General features: G+C 47.8%; 1 pseudogene; it reads right to left on the bottom strand.

Moving 5' to 3' along the window:
* Gm8973 (predicted gene 8973) lies at positions 376–714 on the bottom strand (annotated as a pseudogene).

Below are 13,870 nucleotides of genomic sequence, written 5' to 3'. Positions count from 1 at the left end.
GGGAGGAAAGGAGGCCAAAGTAGCAGAAAAGTATACTTGGGGTCAAGCCAGCTTCCAGAAAAAAAAGAGACAGGGAAAAAAAAAAAAAAGAAAGAAAGGAAGGAAGGAAGGAAGGAAAACGAAAATTTTTGCTTTATTTATTTATTTATTTATTTTTGTAGGAATCATCTTTTATTGGGGGAGGGTTCATCAATTCTTTTTTTTTTAATTTATTTATTATATGTAAGTATACTGTAGCTGTCTTAGACACTCCAGAAGAGGCATCCAATTTCGTTACGGATGGTTGTGAGCCACCATATGGTTGCTGGGATTTGAACTCAGGACCTTTGGAAGAGCAGTCGGTGCTCTTAACCCCTGAGCCATCTCACCAGCCCCGGGTTCATCAATTCTTGACTGCCGCCTTCCTCATGGCTGCCAGCCCGTTGCTCAGCTCCTCCCGCTTTCTCTTGGCGCGGATGTGCGTGCCCACCCTCTTCTTAATGAACTTGAGTGCGCGCTTGTCCTTGGACACTTTGAGCAACTCCATGGCTCGCGGCTCGTAGGGCGCGAAGCCGCACACCTCCCGGATCATGTCCCGCATCGACTTGGTGTGCTTGGTGAGGCGCCCCCGGTGCCAGCTGTGTCTCGGCTTGCTGACGTTTTTTGTCACCTTGTGGCCCTTGTTGAGGCCCACAGCCATGGGGTAACGCAGAGCCATGGCTGCTGCTCTCCAATTTTGCATTTCTACCTCAGGCCTCAAAGACCAGGAGACCCAGGTGAACCTCCTGGTGGCTTGTGCAGCTTAATTCCATCACTTTTCAATCGCATAGCATTTAAATTACATATTCTTTATTTTCTGGTTTTTCTTTTTTGTTTTTTTTTGGGGGGGTTGGGTTTTTTTGTTTTTGTTTTTTGTTTTTTGTTTTGTTTTGTTTTGTTTTTTGAGACAGAGTTTCTCTGTATAGCCCTGGCTGTCCTGGAACTCACTCTGTAGATCAGGCTGGCCTCAAACTCAGAAATCTGCCTGCCTCTGCCTCCCAAGTGCTGGGATTAAAGGCATGCGCCACCACGCCCCGGCTATTTTCTGATTTTTCAAGACACAGTTTCTCTGTGTAGCCCTGACTGTCCTAATTCACTCTGTAGACCACCCTGGCCATGAACTCAAGAGATCCTCCTGCCTCTGCCTCCCGAGTCCTGAGGTTAAAGGCTTGCACCAATACCATCTGGCCCTAAGCATTATTTAATTAAGTGTGTCTGTGTGAATATATCCTCTGGAATGTAGGTGCCAGCTGAAGCCGGAAAGGGGCTACCTATCCCCTCAGAGAAGAAGTTATGGTGGTTTTGAGCCATCACCAAAAGTGGGTACTTGGAACTTTGGAAGAACTGTGAGACCCTTAACCACAAGCACACAACCACAAAGCCATCTCTTCTGCCCTGTGTTTAGTTTTCTACTGCCACATGTGGTGGCTCGGGAGTCTGAGCCCTCGCTCTGGAGTAGTGTTCTGAGTTTGAAGCTAGCCTGAGCTATCAAGTAAGTTCTAGACCTGTCTGAGTTGAGAATGAGTCTATCTCAAAACACAAACCAACAAAAAGATTAAAAAACAAACAAACAAACAAAAACAGGCTCACAGTCCAGTTTCCTGACGGTTCACCCATTACTACATTCATTGCTACATTCCCCACTCCATTTTCTTAGCTGTGAGCATCTTCCCTGAGTCCCTCAGGAGAGAGCTAATGTTGCTAACAGTAGAGCTGGTCAATTTCACCCACCTGGGCTTGGGGACTTGGCAAAGAAAACCATGGGAAGCATTGACTGACACAGACCCGGAGGCACTCAGGATCAGCCATGTTCCAGTAGGCAACACCATTGATAAACGTAGGGAGAGGCGTTATGCACACTCTGCGCAGGTGCCAAGGCTCCAGACCTTCTAACCCCGCCCCACTTACAGAGGGTGCTGATTGGCTCAAACGTTCAAAATAACTCCATGGAGGTAGGTGAATGTAAGAAGGCACGGCAGCAGCGAAGGCAGAACACTGGACCACATCGCTTGAGGGAGTAGGGAAGGCGTCATCAACAAGGCCAGGGCTTGGCCTCCATCTTCCAGACGTAAGACAAAGTTTTTACTGTTCATTTCATTTAAACATCCTAGCGTGTCGTCATGGAGACAGATATTCTCAGCTGCCCAGCAAACCAAAGTTCAGAGAGTTCTTGGAGGACCAAGATGGAGGGAAAGGACCTACGAATTGAGATGAACGCCTGGGATAAGATGGGAGGTCATCCCACGGGAACCAGTCTGTCATGCGAGGAGTGGAGCTGTCTTGGCGACCAACTTGCAAGGGAAGCCCAGGAGATTTGTGGTTCAAGCTGACCGATTTCAGAGCTGAGGCCAGAGCTATCAGGTCAGTCCCAGGATCCATATCAGGTTCTTTACATCCTGAAGCCCCTGGTCGCTGCCAAGGCGCAGGAGGACACTGGCCAGGAAGAATGCAGTGAGCGATCAGGAAAGGGTGGGTGATTCTGAGCTATAACATTTTGCTTTTGCATTTTGTTTTGAGGCAAGGTCCTTTTAGGTAGTTCTAGCTGTTCTGGAGTTTGCTATGTAGACCAAGCTGTCCTGGAACTCATAGAGATCTTCCTGCCTCTGACTCCTAAGTGCTGAGATTAAAGGCATGCACCTTTATGACTGACTAGCCATACCATTTTGGCCAAGTAGCTGGAAAGATTGGAGTTGATTAGCCAAACCATTTCATGGTGTTTGAAAAGCAACAAGAAGCCAGCCGTGATGGCGCACACCTTTAGTTCCAGTGAGGCCAGTAAGGGCTACATAGTGAGACCCTGTCTCAAAAACCAAACAAACAGGACTGGAGAGATGGCTCAGTGGTTGAAAGGCTGTCTGCTCTTCCAGAGGACCTTGGTTTGGTCCCCAGCACCCACTTGGTGGCTCGGCTCACAGCTATCTGTAACTCTACTTCCATGGATTCTGATGCCCTCTTCTGGCCTTCATTAGCATTGCACACATAAGTAAAAAAAATTTTTTTAAATAAAGATGAGTTTCTTGATTAAAAACTGTATCCTTGGGACTGGCGAGATGGCTCAGTGGGTAAGAACACTGACTGCTCTTCCGAAGCTAGCATGCCTTTGACATGGCTGCTTAGGAGGCCAGGGCAGATCACAAGTTTTTTTTTTTTTTTTTTTTTTTTAAAGATTTATTTATTTATTTATTATATGTAAGTACATTGTAGCTGTCTTCAGACACTCCAGAAGAGGGGGTCAGATCTTGTTACGGATGGTTGTGAGCCACCATGTGGTTGCTGGGATTTGAACTCTGCACCTTCGGAAGAGCAGTCGGGTGCTCTAACCCACTGAGCCATCTCACCAGCCCCCAGATCACAAGTTTTATTTAATTTAACTTCACTTAAGCATGTGGAGTCCTGAGTTAACTGTGCAGTGTTGTCATGGGAGCATGACCACGGCAAGGATGTCAATGCCTCCCCTGCTTGGGATTGAAGCTGCCTCCTCCAAGGGTCTACATGCCTGGTTCCCAGGCTGCTGGTGGTACAGTTCTCTGCGGGGCCGTGGGTGTGGGGGAAAGAGGGGAATGGGAGAGAGTCCACGACCCGCCAGAGTTCTGGTGTTCTGGGCGGGCGACACGGGAGGACTGCGCACGCTTTTCACGCGGCCCCAGGTGGACATCTGGGCTGTGTGAAGCCACTGAGCCCACACGGTGGGTGGTGGACAAGGGTCAGCCCTAGGTACCAGGTTCTCAGCCTCCGGCATCCCACGCTGGATACGGAGGAGGAGCTGAGAACAGAATAAGGGCCCCGGGGACAGCACTGGGCCCCGGGGATGAGGGGAGGAGAGTGCAGGGGGAGAGGGGGTCCTGGATGGTTCCCATGTGGGTGTGAGTCCTTGGTCAGATCCGTGGCTGGAGCACGGGATGGCCTTCTGGCGGGAGGTTAGACACCGGGCTCCCATCCTTCAAGCACGTGGAGAGAGGGGGAAAGGGAGAGAGAAGTAGGGCTAGAGAGTAAGAAAGGTAAGAGCTTAAGAGAGCTAGGAGGGTCCAAGCAGCCCCTTTTATAGTGGGCTGGGCTATCTTGCTGTTGCCAGGTAACTGTGGGGAGGAACATATCTGGCTATAGACAGGTAACTGTGAGGGTGGAGTCTAGCCAGAATGCCCGAAGCTTGGCACATTGTCTGCAAGACTGATAGTCACAGAATTATGGACAGTCACCTGATTCTGGGAACGTGGCTCGCCTTTCCGTCCCTTGTAGATTTCTCTATTGGGTCACAGGAGCAAGCCCCATTCAACCAAAATAGGCTGCCTATCACAGTCCCACAGTTCTCCCCAGACCCTGCTTCTCCTTCCGTTTGCCTGTGTGTCTTTCTTCATCCCCTTGTTCCCCAAGTCAGGTTCCCCGGACCTTTCTGTGTAGGTCCAAACACTTAAAGACCAGGCCATCTCTTAACTGTAACCCTCAGTAAAATTGAAAAGTAAACTACATTCTGCCGACACACAGCGGCACAGAATAGAGATTATAGTTCCAAGAGGAGGAAGTGGGGCACAGTGAGGGAATCCTAGACCAAAGCAAGGCCGAAACCTGGCCCAGGCAAATCCCAAATCCTGTAGTCCATGTCTGATGTCACTGTTCCACTCCTGTGTGCAGCTCTCCTGGGCAGGTATCCCATGGCTCTGGGATCTCCAAAGCAGGGGCAGGTGGGTGGAGCTTTTTGAGTTCCAGGCCAGCATGGTCTGAGAGCTGGTTTCAAAAATTAAAGGGGGGGGGGGGTAGCGGAGGAGATGGGAGGGGTTGGAGAGGGGAGGTAAAGTGGGGAGGAAGAAGAGGAAGACAAAAGGTCAAAAGATAGCCCCAGGGCAGGCGCTGGCTTCTCAAGAATGCTGAGTCTGCAGTTCTCAACAGCCACGTGTGACTTAGGCAGCTCCCGTAGTTCCCGCTTTGCCGCTGCCTTCTGTCCAGAACAGAGCTGTCACATTCTCAGCAGAGCAGCTGCGACCCCACCAAGATCAGGCCGGCCTCCATTCCCTCATCCAACGACTCTCAGCCCAGGCTGCAGTCACACCCTCCTGGGCACCAGCCCCCGGTGCAGGGGATACTGCGCCAGCGGCTCTGGACTCCTGGGGTATTAGTATGTACAGGAAGTAAAAGATTCATCGTTAAAGCTATGCAGCTTTCAGGAGGCTGGCTCCTACGCGGGGGCGGGTCTTCGGGATTCGGCTGTTTGGGGGTCACCCATGTTCAGATAAACTCACTGACTCATCAGAAGTTCAACTTGGGTGGAATTGGTCCTTGGTGTGCTGGCGCCCTCTGTGGAAAGAACGGGCCTTTGTGTCTCCCGGGCGGGGGTGGGGGGGGGTGGGGGTGGTGGACGGACGACAAGGTATCAGTGGCTCAGAGGGGGATGAAGGAATGTTTTTATTTTGAGACAGGGTTTTATTATATAGCCAGGGCTGGCCTAAGCTGGCTGTGGAGAGAACTCTAGGCAATCCTTTCTCTGCCTTCCAAGCGCTAGGATCACGGGAATGTGCCGCAGTGTCTTGCATGGTTTTTCATTTTCCTCTCCTTTTGAGACAGGGTCCCCTGTAGCTGAGGCTGGCCTTCGCCCAGCTGCCCTCTCTTCCTAAGTCTCCTGTCTCCTCCCACTGCTCCCCTCTGCTTTCATACATGGGATCACAAGGCAGCTTTTCAGGGACACGGGACACGATTATAGGTTGATAAGATAAAACATAGGTCAAGTTGTGTGGAAGCTCTTTCCTGTAAGATTTATTTGGGAGCAGGAGAGATGGCTCAGAGGCTAAGAGCACCAGCTGCTCTTGCAGAGGATATAGAGTACAAATCCCAGCTCCCACACGGTGGCTCACAACCATCCCAACTCCAGTTCCAGGGGATGCAACCCCTCATCAGACAACTGTGGCAACCAGGCAACACATATGGTGTACATACACTCAAACACATAGATAAGTCTTTTTAATAAACGGTTTTAAAGTATTCTCACACAGTAAAAGAATTGTAAGCTTGAGATCCATGCTAATGTTTGCTGCCCCCTACTGGAATCTTTTGGGAGAAAACCCCGAGTCCTGGTTATGCATTCAAATAAAAATAACCCTGCGTGGACAGTTAGCTGATGTTACCTTCTAGTGGACATTTTCCAGAACTCGCCATACTCCGTCTCTCATTTCAGAGATTGGAGGCACGCTTCTGCTCTTCTACGTGGCCTTGGTAACTCCAGGCCCTGGGGGCTCCTCTCAGGCCCCGGTCTCCACAGAGCAACCTGAGGGCACCAGGAAGTGTCTTCTTAGAGGTGTCTTTGGCTCTGACATTCTGAGACACCTGTCGTAACTGCTGAGCCGTCTCTCAGCCCAATATAATCAAATATTTTGTATTCTAAAAGTATAACCTTGGTGGGTTTGAGGTTGGGTTTGTTTGTTTGTTTGTTTGTTTTTTGTTTTTCAAGACAAACTCACTCTGTAGACCAGGCTGGCCCCAAACTCAGAAATTCGTCTGCCTCCCAAGTGCTGGGATTAAAGATGTGCACCACCATGCTGGGCGAGGGTTTTTTTTTTTTTTTTTTTTTTAAGATTTATTTATTGTTATTTATATGAGTACACTGTAGCTGTCTACAGACACACCAGAAGAGGGCATCGGATCCCATTACAGATGGTTGTGAGCCACCATGTGGTTGCTGGGTATTGAACTCAGGACCTCTGGAAGAGCGGTCAGTGCTCTTAACCGCTGAGCCATCTCTCCAGCCCGAAGGGTTATTATTGCTTTTTATACAGTCTCCTATATCCTAGTTGACCTCAAATGATAAATAGATAGATGATAGATAGATAGATAGATAGATAGATAGATAGATAGATAGATAGATAGATGATAGATAGAGGAGGCTGACCTTGAACTACAAATCCTCCTGCCTCCGTAAGTGCTAGAATTGCAGGCATATGCTCCCACATCTGATTTATGTCGTGTTAAGGATCGACCCCCTGGACCTGTTGCCTGCTTGGCAAGCATTCTGTCTGCTGAACTAATGATTCCCATAATTCCCAGCTTTCCTGTTAGCAGTTTTGTTTGCTTGTTTGGTTTTTCAGAAGGCTCTTTTGAAAAATGTGTATGAGTGGGGTGTTGTGTTTTTGTTTTTGTTTTTGTTTTTGTTTTTTCGTGTAAGTTTGTACCACATGCACTTGGTGTCAAAAGAGACCAAGAGAGAGTGTGTCAGATCCCTTGAAACCGGATAGTTACTGATAGTTACGGATAGAAACAGATAGTTACAAGCTGTCATTTGTGCACTTGGAACAGAACTTAAGTCCTCCTTGCTAAGGGCAATAGGTTCTACGAGAACTAGCCGTCTCTCCAAGCTCCCTAGACAAGTTGTTTGTTTTTGTTTCCTTTTCAAAATTGAGTCTCACTAGGTAGCCCTGGCAGACTTGGATCTCTGTAGACCAGCCTGGCCTCGAACTTGGGGATCTGCCCGCCTCTGCCTCTGGGTGTTGGTACTAAAGGCATGCATCACTATTGCCTAGGTTTCCTTGTGAGGATTTTTTAAAAGATTTATTTATTTATTTTATGTATATAAGTACACTGTAGCTGTCTACAGACACACCAGAGGAGGGCATCGGATCCCATTAGAGATGATTGTGAGCCACCATGTGGTTGCTGGGATTTGAACTCAGGACCTCTGGAAGAGCAGTCAGTGCTCTTAACCGCTGAGCCATCTCTCCAGCATCTGAGAATTTTATTTTATTTTATTTAGAAAATTCGTGTCTCAGTTCCTTTTCCTGTGGCTGGGATAAAACAGCAAACAAAGGCAACTTAGCAGAGGAGAAAGGGTTTATTGTTTCCTGTGGTTCGCGGTTCTGTAGAGGGCACGAGGTCCTTGTGTTCACTGAAAAGTACTGGAACAGATACTGTCAGCCTTCCTGAGGCTGCAGCCCTTTAACACAGTCCCTCATGTTGTGATGACCCCCAACCATAAAGCTATTTCATTGCTACTTCATATCGGCAACTTTGCTGCTCGGAATGATAAATGTCTCATATGCACATTATCTGAGATTCGACCCCCACCCCCACCTCCACCCCCACTTGAGAGGCCAGGGAAGGTAAACACTCGGGGAAGAGATGAGATTATAACCTACCTCTTCTCCACCCAGGAGGCTGGGAATGGGTGTGGTTAGTAGCCAGGGTGACCTCTGTCCTATATGGCTGAGAACACACTGGATCTTTCCCAGGCCCTTCAGATGACACTGTAGTCTATCTATAGAACCCGTCTTCAGGGAAGAGGTGACATGTACTTTGGAAAGAGTTTTGATGTCATTGTTCACACAGCTTTTATTGTACACACAGGATTGTGTTACACCGGGAAACTTTTTTCCAGTTTGTACTGTACTTAAATGTGCCTAAAATAAACTTCCCGGTGTCCAGAGTCTTTGAAGTTTGGACCAACCAGACTTTCTTCTTGGCTCACGGAGACAGACACTCTGCCAGCTTGTGTGTGCAGAGACCCCGCACAACCGTCCATCTTATCAGGGAAGTCCAGACATCAGCAGCTTAAAACAGAGGTCCCTTTGCCTCCACAGCCAGGAAAAGCAATGGATACAAGCTGCTGCCCAATCCCCCTCTCCAGTTACACAGTCCAGGATCCACCAGGGAATGAATGGGCCCCGCTGCACACACAATGGATCCGGCCTCAAGGCAACCGAGAGAATCTTCCAGAGGCATACCACCAAGGGTGCCCATCTTTGTTGTCTATCAAGCTGACAATTAGCATTAACATCACAATGAGGATTGTTTATTGGTTTGCTGTGATACAAAGAATGTGTTTTATCAAACCCTCAGAAAGTAAGTTTGGGCTCTTTTCCATTTCTCTTATTTTTCTATTTGAGACAGGGTCACACTCTCTAGACAAGGCTGACCTAGAATTCACTATGTAGCTAAGGATGGCCTTGAACTCTTACACCTCCTGAGTGCTAGGATTGCAACTATGTCACCATCATACTTGGCTTAGGTGGTGCTGGGGCTCAAACTCAGGACTTCCTGCATGTTAGGCGAACACTCTACCCACTGAGCCACACCACGGCCCCCCACCAGAGTCCTTACAAGTTGCCTTCTCTGAGCTGAGCAGCATTTTGGACCCTGTACCTTTTCATTAGGGATTTACACATGCCGTACTAACTACGGTCTCTGTAGACAGGTATGCCTTGAGCTTGAGAACTTCCTACTCCTACTGTAACAGGGCTGCGGGTCTTAGCACAACTGACTCCGTACCATTCAGGCTGTAGAACTCAGCACTTAGACAGCACCACCTGCCAAAACTAAAACAAAGACCTAATCCATCAACGTCCATAGCTCTGGGAAAGTCTCTAAATGTACTAAGCTTGCTTTTTGGCTTCTGTAGTTCTGCTCCTGGCTAATTGTTCTTGTTTACCGAAGGATGTCGATCCAGGACATGGTTTTTGTGCTTAAAAGCTTACCTGAGAAAGGCTTAGTGCTACGGTGGGATTTGAACACCCAGTATAGTCTCTGCCAGCTAATAAAGACTTTCTATTGGCTTACATCCCTGTCTCACCGGTCTTCTCTGGTGGATGCCCCCACGATACTGCCTCAGCCTCCCTAGTAGCTGTGATCAGAAGCCTGTCCCACCAGGCCTGGCTCTTGCCAGCTCCATTCTGGAAAGCAACCACAGATCATCAGCTCCCACCTCTAAGATTTCACGGTTCCTTTCCAACCAGATGGCATTTGGCTTTGCTCTGATCAGCCCCAAACTGGGAGCTTCCTCACAAGGACTGAAATGACGCCTCTGTTTTTACTCCACAATGCAGCATTTTGAAAAGCCTTCTTCTTCAAACCTTTCCTGTAATCAAGAATCATGCCTGGGGCTGAGGAGCTGGGTCAGCGGTTAAGAGCGCTAGACGCTCTTCTAGAGGACCTGGGTTTGACACCCACCACCCACGTGGCGGCTCACAACTGCCTGTAACTCCAGTTCTGCGGGTCCTGACACGTGAATAAATAATTAATAGTTTTTCGAGACAGGGTTTCTCTGTGTAGCCCTGGCTGTCCTGGAACTCACTCTGGAGACCAGGCTGGCCTCGAACTCAGAAATCCGCCTGCCTCTGCCTCCCGAGTGCTGGGATTAAAGCGTGTGCCACCACGCCCGGTAATAAATATGTTTAAAATTCCTCTCCACCTGGAGCCAGAGCTCGGGGATTTGAGACTTCCTGGGCCTGTGAGGTGGATCTAGGTTGGAAGCCCCATTCTACAAAGCAACAAAGGGCACATGGGTAAAGAAAATTAAAAGTACCTCCCATTTTTTAAAATTATTTTTATTATTTTTTATTTACATTATTATTCCAGAAAGTGTACCATGCCCTTGAGTTGGGAACACTATAGCAATATTTAATAATTGTATCTATTCCCATATGTAGAAAGCACTCAGGCAGCCTGCAGTGGAATGCCCCTAAGGGTTCCTGTTCCTTTTATAGCTTCTTGCTATCAGCTGAGACGGCGCCTGTTTTCTGAGGGTCGCTGACTCTCAGGATAACCTTTTCCCCTTGCAGTTTTCCTAGCTGCCTCTCTACCTGCTCCCTCCTTTTCCTCCAAGGACACAAAACCAGTCATTTTCATGGCTGCTATGCATTTATTGTTCCCTATATGATAAGCAGAGTGGAAACTCGATATAGAAGAGCATCCATGGGCTGGAGAGATGACTCAGCGGTTAAAAGCACTGACTGCTCTTCCAAAGGTCCTGAGTTCAAATCCCAGCAACCACATGGTGGCTCACAATCCCCCATAATGAGATCTGATGCCCTCTTCTGGGGTGTCTGAAGACAGCTACAATGTACTTACATATAATAATAAGTAAATCTAAAAGAAAAAAAAAAGAAGAGCATCGGTGCATAATTTATGGTTAGATGTTACCCTAGTGCTAAGGAAAATGAAGCAATGTTACCCCAAGTTTGGGGCTAGCCTGAGCTACACAGAAAGATTGTTTTAAAAGCCAAGCAAACTGACAAAACCCCTCTCTCATCTGCTGACAAGCCATTCAGCCCTTGCTAGAGGGGACATTTATTTCCCACTCTGTGTTCTTGGTGGCTGCTGAATCTTCTCCACGTGTCCCTTGAGAGGGCTAATGCTGCTAGCAGTGGATCCGACAGTCTCACCCTGCAGGGCCTAGTTATTGAAGAAGCAGAGGAAGCTCTTAGAACACACTGACTGAATATGGACGTTACCTGACAGGAACCCGGGATTTTGTAATCAGCTGGGCTCCTGCAGGCCACAAGGTTGAAGTTATTTCATCTCAGGAAAACCATTAAAAGCTCATCCCAGAATATAAAAACTTAGTCTTGTTCAAGGTGACCCTGAAGCGCCGGTGGTCAGAGCTCTGTGTTGTTAATATGTTTCCATTACCAAGGCTTCTGCAGCGGAACCCCGATTTCCCAGGTGGGTGGGCCAGTTTTAATCTGATCTACATTTCTGCTTTCCCCGGGTTTCCCCAAGTGGCTTCTGAATGTGTTGCAACAAAATTGCAAGGATGCTGAGTGAAGTATTTCAACTAAGCAATGTTTACGCGAAAGCCTCTGAATAAATGTGTTTGCAAATGGGCTTAGACCCTTGTGTGGAAAGGGCCTGCCTCTCCTAAATAGAAAAATCTTCAAGTAAATCAGATCTTACCCAAGAGTTTGAAAAACTGGAGGCAGGGCTTAATGAAGAGTTCCTAACCAGTACCCCGGAGCTCTTGACTCTAGCTGCATATGTATCAAAAGATGGCCTAGTCAGCCATCACTGGAAAGAGAGGCCCATTGGACATGCAAACTGTATATGCCCCAGTACAGGGGAACACCAGGGCCAAAAAGGGGGAGTGGGTGGGTGGGGGATTGGGGGGGTTGGTATGGGGGACTTTTGGGATAGCATTGGAAATGTAAATGAGGAAAATACCTAATAAAAAAGAGAGAGAGAGAAAAAAAGAGTTCCAAACCCCACCCAGGCTACCGCAGACCACCTTCAAGCTCCCAGCTCAATTTGCCACACTTTTACACTTCTTTCCTTCAGCAAAATCAGTCCGTTCAAGAGAACAAGGGAACGGTGACTTCGTCTGTCCCGGATACTCAGTTGTGTGCAGTGCTGAAAAACAAGCTTTTAGTTTTCAGCTAATGCTCAACATGGAGGCATATAATTAAGTGAATTCTGCCTCGTGCCATAGAGTATGTGACCCTGGGCTTACCTGTGACCATCATTCCCAAAGCATTTTTTCTATCAAAGGGCCAGTTTCATAGGGGTTTGTTTTGGTTTTGGTTTTTTCAAGACAGGGTTTCTCTGTGTAACCTTAGCTATGCTAGAACTCACTTTGTAGACCAGGCTGGCCTCGAACACACAGATCGCCTGCCACTGACTCCAGAGTACTAGAAATAAAGGTATGTGCCACACCTTCCCGGCTAAGTTATTATTATTTAGTGTTAGTGGTATGTATGTATGTATGTATGTATGTATGTATGTATGTATGTATGTATGTATGTATGTATGTATGTATTTGGTTTTGTATGAGCATGTAATACTGCCTTGGCGCTATTTCCTGGGCAAAAAGCGAGGTTTTCGCGACCAACCGCGACACCTTACTGATTCGACCTGCAAGTTCTTGCAGCAAGTCAGAGTGTCCAGCAGATGGCGCCACAGCTGAATTTTCTCCGGCTTTTGTGTATGCCATGCTTGTAGAAGGCAGGGGGAAACAAGATTAAAAAGATATTCTCATTTTCAGCATATAATGCCTTCTTCGTTGCGTCAGAGGCCTTTTTTTTTTTATTAGAACTGGTAAAATTAATGTTGAGGTCTTTTAAAAAGTTAATTGATAACAACTCAAAAAATGCAGGTTGGTTTTGTTTTGTTTTTGAAATATTTGCACTTTGTTCATTACATGTTCCACTTTTGTTTGTTTTTTTTTAAAAAAGGATTTATATGTCCCATATGTAGCTGTGTGTGTTTATGTGCTCCACCTACATAGAGGCTTGAAGTCACCTGATTTCTTAGAACCTGAGTAACAGGCAGTTGTGAATAGTGAGACCGTCGGTGCTATGGAGCCGAACCTTGTCCTCTCCAAGATCAGTAAGCACTCTTTACTGCTGAGCCGCTGCTCCACGCCTAAGTATTTGAGTGGGGGCATGTGTGCAGGGCAAAGTACCACTGTTTGCGGTGTGGTTTCCAAGTGTGCTCCAGGAATTACTCTCAATGAGCAGGGCCTGAGCTGCAAGCGCTTTTCTCCATTGAGCCCTTGGGCCTGCCCACGTTTTTCAAACAGTAGTAATCGCCACGGGAGCACAAAGGGGCTGGGGATACAGCTCAGAGGTAGAATTCTCGGCTAGGATCAATACTCGCCGTGTAAACGTATGAAACGTTAAAAAGAAATCAAGAGACGTTACATAAAAGAAGAGGCAGGATGGTCCAGAAACTTAAGCAATCGCCCAGGGTGACTTCCAAGGCGTGGCGGCGGTGAGCTCACCCGCTGCGACGGAAATGGCCTCGGAGGAAGCCGGGCGGTGGCCGCAGCGCGGGGACAGCGCCGCCTGCTGGTTACAGGCGACAAAGAGCTGGGCTCGCAGGGCGTGGACCCTGCACATTCCAGAGAGCTCACCAGGACCTTAGGAGCCAGGGACATAGCTGGAGCCGCCCCTCTGCCAGGAAGAGAAAGTTCGATGCCTGCTATAGTTAGGGAAGGCAGTCTCCCTGGGGGTTTTAGCGGCTTTAATTCCTAAAGCGAAAAAGGGTGGATTTGATTTGTATAACGTTGTCATTTTAGACCACTCCAGTGGAGGATGGCAAGCAGAACCTGATAGGGGTCCACTTTAATTTTATTTTATCCCTGTCTTAATGGGACTTGTCAAATATT

The sequence above is a fragment of the Mus musculus genome, chromosome 15 (genome assembly GCF_000001635.26).
Source record: "Mus musculus strain C57BL/6J chromosome 15, GRCm38.p6 C57BL/6J".
NCBI lineage: Eukaryota > Metazoa > Chordata > Mammalia > Rodentia > Muridae > Mus > Mus musculus.
Note: the sequence above shows the minus strand (reverse complement) of the source record. Positions and strands in the feature narration are given on the sequence as shown.